Below are 6,611 nucleotides of genomic sequence, written 5' to 3' on the forward strand. Positions count from 1 at the left end.
GAAATCAGCCAATGAGCAAGGAGTTGATTTTTTTCCTAGTTTCTTAAAAATTATATCTCTGCCATTTTAATTTCGAATTTGGAGCAGTAACTAGCTATCGCCGAACGCCAAGCGCCAACATCGTCACCTTGCTCAACGAGTTTCATCGATTAACATTTGCGGATACCTGTCGTTGATACTCCTTATTTGATTTCTTCTATAAAAAGGTGAGTAAAAAGACACCGTTTTTCGTTGCCATTAAAATTTTAAAATTTTCCTTATTACATACTTTACAATTTGTGTTATGGATAAACTATTAACAAGTGGAATTTTTTATTAATTTTTGAATAATGTCTGACCGTTAATTTTGTTTTCTTTTTAAATTTTTTGTAAGTAGGTACACGACACTCTTGGTAATTCTTACGAGGCTTTATTTTTATCTACCGCCATTTTTAAGTAACAGTAACGTGTCTGGCTTAGGATTATAATATTATGTACGTGTAACTGTTCTAAGGTCTACCCACCTATCGAGCTTCCCACCGATCTATCCGGTTATGTTTTTATTTTTATACTAGATTTCCGTCGGCGGTGTATTGTGTTCTTCGTGGATTTTCGAAAAAGGGACATTATATTTAGTAGGGCTTTAGATAGGTATATCTCGTCAAGCAAAACCCCTATGAAACTATTTATTTTTATTCTATTACATTTTCCCGAATATAGTTCTTTATTTGGGTGACATGTATGGATACCCCTAAAAAATATTTTATTAAATTAAAACATCCTATAACTTGCACTAAATATTGGTCTATCACCATATAAATATTTGCCAATATCTGCGCAGTGGTTTTTACATGATAGACGCGCATACCATAAGAAACAAACCATTGACTAACCATTGATTTGGGGTCTACAAAATAATATTGCATAGCAAAAAGCAAATTTAAGAGTCTACTTATGTAATGACGTTTTTCAATTCAAAACAACTAGATGCCTCACAACACTGCGCATTGTGGCTGGAAATAATATTTCAAACAAGCGGTCCGCCTCGGCTTCATTCGTGGTACGTTGTTTCTCTCCTGAAGAACCCACAAATAACGGCCTTAACTAAAAAGTATAAAGAAATAATCGAATTAATCGAGCCGGTCTTGAGCTACGTTTGGAGATTGATTTTTAGGGTTATGGATCGTCATGTCTGTGTGTGTGTCTGTCCGCCCGTATGTCATAGCCACTTTTCCGGAACTATAAAGTCTATTCTATAGAAGCTCGGTTAGTAGACATTCTGTGAACTGCATTAAAAAAAGAAAAAGAACCATATGTATTTGGGGGTTCCACAAGCTTAGAAAGGAAACTATTTTTTTATTAATGTGTAACTATGGATAGGTCTTCAACATGACATTAGGGTTTCTAATATTATTTTTTCCTATGTGAATGTATTGTAACTTTTAAAATTAAATTATGATATTTAAAAAAAACAATTCATGATTTACTTTACCTTGTAATCTTCAACTGAAAACTGATTGGAATAAGAACTAGTTCTCATATGTTATATGTTTATGTCATGAATCATAAACTGCATTATGCCTTCCATTCAATAAACCATGTCACTTCTATGGAAGCCTTTATGTGCGAGTCCGAGTAGAACTTGGCCACTTTTTTATTTATTTCTTTCTTTATATTTTTATTATAATATTTGTTTTTGTCTTGATATTTCAGATGAAGGTAGTGTGTTTGAATAGGCCCTGCACATGTTTGCTGTTTCAGTAAGCTGGATGAATAAATAACCAACTAACTGCTTGCAACGGCTCCATTTGAGTGGACAAATTTATGTAAGCATTTAAATTTTTTTTAACAAGTATTGTGCTTATGATTCTAATAAATCCTGATGACAAATCTAAGAAAAAATCCTCCTAAACAAAAATATGTAGAGACTTTTTCAGAATGTTTCAACGAACATTCTCCAAGTCAACCAGTGTCAACCAATTGACATGATGATTTTGTGTTCTATCAGAAATTGTTGTCGTTTTTGGTCACTTTGATATGTAAATACCTTTCCTATGGGCAAGAAAGATCTATAATATAATAAAACCGTTGGTCCCCGCTTGCAGCAGCATATAGTATCTAGTTTCGAGTACTTGAATATTATGTATATTCTTTTATTGAATTTTTGCTTTGGAGTTTTTTTCTTTTTATATCAATTATCTTAATGTAGAATGGAATCGTTTTTAATAACACGTAATATATATTTTAAACATCTATAATATAGCCATTGGTTGTAAAGCGATGCTTGTACACAATTACAGCGCAGTGCTGGCGCGCCGCGGAGGAACGTAGTCAAGTAGACATGTACACAACTACTCTCTCTTCAGGTGGGGCCGTGGGGTCAGCTTATTGGTAGGATCAATTATTTACTGTTATTTTTAACTAGTTGTCCGCTCCGATCATTTATGCAACTTGTCAGAACTTTTGATCGGGTGAATCGATATTGATGAATCATTTTTATTGTATAGACTAAGCTGTTATAAAGTCTGCAAATTCTTGCACTTGCGAGTTTAAAATTAACTAAACAGAAGTTTATCCTTACTTATATCTATATATATCTGCTAAGATGTCTCAGATATACTGATTTCTTTTTTACCTCCATCTGCACGCACGATGCAACCATCCATTGTGTTGTATTAATTTCCGTATTTTTATTTGTAGGTACGTAATTATTTATAACTCTTTTCCTAATTAAGTTCAAAACAGATTCTGGTATGTATTCAATCCACAATTTAAAAATTAATTTTCAACCTTTCCTTGGTCTCGTTAAGCTAATTTGAAATAAAAGTTACTTTATTGTAATCATCTTCCGTCCGAGCAGGTTTGAAGAAAAAAAAATCGCATATAATTTCTATGGACTTTTGAACATTTCAGGTGGAGCATGTCGGTGGGGGCAGAAGATGCGATGTAAACACGACGTCTGTTATTGTGAATGGAGAGCACTCGGCATAGCTTCAGGTAAATACTAGAAACCTCTTTTTTCAGTACCCAGATGGTAAAATACAACCCTTTTGCTAACACTGCTGTCCATCTGTTTTTTTTAGACTTAACAATACCTTCTTAGGTACTCTATGATTGTTTCTTAATTCTTATTTAAAAGTTCATGTGTCGGGGGATTTTCAAATTTTATCTAATATATAAAATTCTCGTGTCACAGTTTTCGTTGCCATACTCTTCCGAAACGGCTTGACCGGTATTGATGAAATTTTTTGTGTTTATCCGGTATCTATGAGATTCGGCCAACATCTATTTTTCATCCCCCTAAATGATAAGAGTAAGGCAGAACAGCGTTTGCCGGGTGCAGCTAGTATTGTATAAGATTGGTGAAATGAGCGGTGGCACCATGTGTAATGATTCCCGTAAGCAGAGCAAAAGAATGATATTTCTTTTCATCGGTTGACAGTATTTAATTAGTAATTCGAATGTTTATGAAAAGTTTGATAGGTCTGAGATTGGGATGCGAGAGAATATACATGTAATACAGTAGCTGATAATCTGTAGGTGTAATATTAATTCCTGGTGGTCAGTCTCGCTAAAAATCGGGAATGGCTGGGCCGATTTTGATAATTTTGCTTCTAATGCATGTTTAAAGTTGAGAAAAATAATGATTTTGATGATCTATTGTTGTGTTATTGATGCATAGTGACATCATCATCCATCGGATTGAGGTCGTGAAAGACAAATAATACAACAAAAGAAACATACTTTCGCAATTATTAGATTCGTAAGGATAATTTCAAGTCGGACAGGAGATCCTTTTTAAGGGAGTGAACGAGAAAGCTGTATGTGTAACAGATCAACTTTATTAGAAATAATTTAGAATATTGAATACAAACTAAAACAGCAACCTTATACCCTAGCGTGCACATGATACAATTTTGGACTTAAAACTACTTGAGATTACACTATATATATAATTTGCATATTCCTAAGGTATCGAACACAAATCGAACTCAAAAAAAATATTTAGTGTTGATGTAAACAAAGAAATTTGAATTAGCACTGAAAACAGAATTTAAATAAAAATTGTTAGAATAAAAAGTTTATAAATATAAATTGCACAAGAATCATTTTGGAAGTATTTGCATTAATTAATTTATTAATTTCCGAGTATGTTGCTACACACGTACACACACGCACACGCGCACGCACACACACAGCAGTTTGTTGTTAATTTATTATCTATTTCTCATCCTATTTTATTTGATCCGAAAATATCGAAATAGCGCCATGTAACCGACGATTTGATCTTTGAAAAGATCTAAATTGTAATTTTTCTTCTCATAGGGATTAGATGTTAAATGCGAAATGAAAAGTAGCCTCGCAAGGCAGAATATCATACAGTAAAAGATTTCCGTTGCGAATTGAAAAACGAATGAATACTAGTGCATATTAGTAACGATTGCAATTATTTGACCAAATCGTTTCAGAAGCTGCGCGTGTGCTGGCGGCGGTCGGCGGCATCAGCTCGCAACTCCGCATTGTGCAGGACACTACGGAAGTGTCTCGACAGGAAGAGGGCCTGGTGAACTTGTTATGAGAACAGCAGTGTGATAACTTATAGGATAGTTCCTCAAAACGTTAGTCGTAACCTGCCTAGGGCATCGGGTCAACTTAACTCGTCATAGCCACTATTAGGAATAGGGCGGTGGACTGCATGTAGATTTTATTTTTGCGTACGCGCAGAGAGGTGTCACAGTGTCACCTTATTTCTAAGGGATATTTTACTTCGCCTATTGACCATAGGATTTAAGCGGCTCATAATTAAGCAAGCTTTGAAAGGAGGCGTTCGTAAATTTTCCCCAGTGAACTGAGGAGACTGATAGGGCGGTAGCTGGAGGCCACGTTCCGGGGTTTGCCCGGTTTGTGGATCCCGACGACAATTGCCTCCTTCCACTGAGCGGGGAAGGTGGAATTGGCCAGGAGACAATTGAAGGTGGCCACTAGGAGTGCCACTATGGCGGTCGGCAGGCTTTTCAGAGCTCTGTTGGGAATAGAGTCTGCGCCTGGGGATTTCTTTGTGGAGAGGGATCGGATGAGGGATTTTTGATCGGATTGCGGTGGCAAGGCAAGAAAGGTCTCTTGTACCAACAGCACATCGACCCGCCGCCTGGTGACAAAGTCCCTAACCAAGTTTGTCTGTCTGAGAAGGCCGTCCGCGTTAAAAGATACTACGGAGATCGCTCTGGGTTTATATCGACTTGTGTTAGCCATTACGGTTTATTAAAAGTTGATTCGATTTGGCTGAGGAGTCCGCTATGCTCGCCCAGCATGAGGAAAAAGTCATTGAAGTTTGTCAGGTTTCTGACTTTGTTCGCAGCTATTCTAACTTCCTCCATATCGAAGGCCCGAAGGAAGCCCACGATGGTGCCTAGATCTTTAAGACCCTCCGAGATGGAAGAGGGGGCCTGGCCGACTTGGTGTTGCGGTACCTCTGCTGAGGGCTTCGGTACCGCCGGAGTGGTGATGAGCGGGGCCGCTGGGGGCGGCGCCGCCACGCTGGGCGCAGCCTGCTTCGCTATGGAAGGGGGCTTCGCCCAAGCGTTTTGTTTCGGTGGTGGGGCCGGCTTGAATGCCGGCTTAGGTTGTGTTGGTGTTTTTGTGTTGTTGGTGGTGGTGTTGTTGCCACGGGCGAGTGCGCGGGATTTAATCCCCTTCTGGCGCTCCCCCGCCCTGTGTTTGGGAGCCTTCGGGCAACCCCGGTAATTCGCGGGGTGGCCCGAAGTCTCGCATAGCACACAGGCCGGCGGGACGTCAGTGGGGAGTGACCTCGCGCACTCCTCCGTGCCGTGGTCCCCTAAACACTTTACGCAGCGAGGCCGCGCAAAGCAGTTGCGGGCAGAGTGCCCGTACAATTGGCAACGGTGACATTGCCGAATGTAGCTATGGATGTCAGGTGTTTCCACCTTGATCCCAGTTAATTTGCAGCATTGCCGCAAATTAAATATCTTTTTCCCAGAAGGGGTATGATCAAGGACCGCGAGGACCATGTCATATTCGGCTTTAGTGCCGCGGTTGAGCATCCTAAAGACCTCCCTGACGGGGAGGCCTTGGCTCTTAAGATCCTCGAAGACGAGGTCTGGTGAAATCTCCTTAGGGATTCCTTTTACGACTGCTCTGAGGGAGCGTTCCTCTGGTAGAGGGAATGAATGCCCACCGATATTTTCGGTGCGCAGGTGAGTAGTGAAAGCCCTGTGATGGGCTGAGGTGTGTAGCTGTACACGGATGTTGTCCCGTGTGGTGCGGGCTTTGTATTGAATATTGTTGGAGTCTAGAAACTCCGACAATTTCGGCCAGGCTCCCTTTTCCCTCACATAGATGGGAGGCGGGATAGTCTTTTTCCCCGTGCTGGGCGCGGGGGTCGCGGCGGCGCGGGTTGCGGTTGCCTGAGGGGCGGGGGGTGGGGATGCGCGTCCGGCTTCGGCGCGCGGTGTGCGCTTGGCCGGCGGTGGTGTGTCGCGGTTCTTCCGCTTCTTTTTGTGTCGGACGGTCTCGAAACCGTCCGACGGGCTTGAGGACTCCGCCTCCGAACTACTTTGTGGAGCGCTTTCGCACTCCATCACTACTATCGGGGCTTCGAACCCCGCTTCGGC

This window comes from Zerene cesonia, unplaced genomic scaffold (assembly GCF_012273895.1).
Source record: "Zerene cesonia ecotype Mississippi unplaced genomic scaffold, Zerene_cesonia_1.1 Zces_u016, whole genome shotgun sequence".
Classification (NCBI taxonomy): Eukaryota; Metazoa; Arthropoda; class Insecta; order Lepidoptera; family Pieridae; genus Zerene; species Zerene cesonia.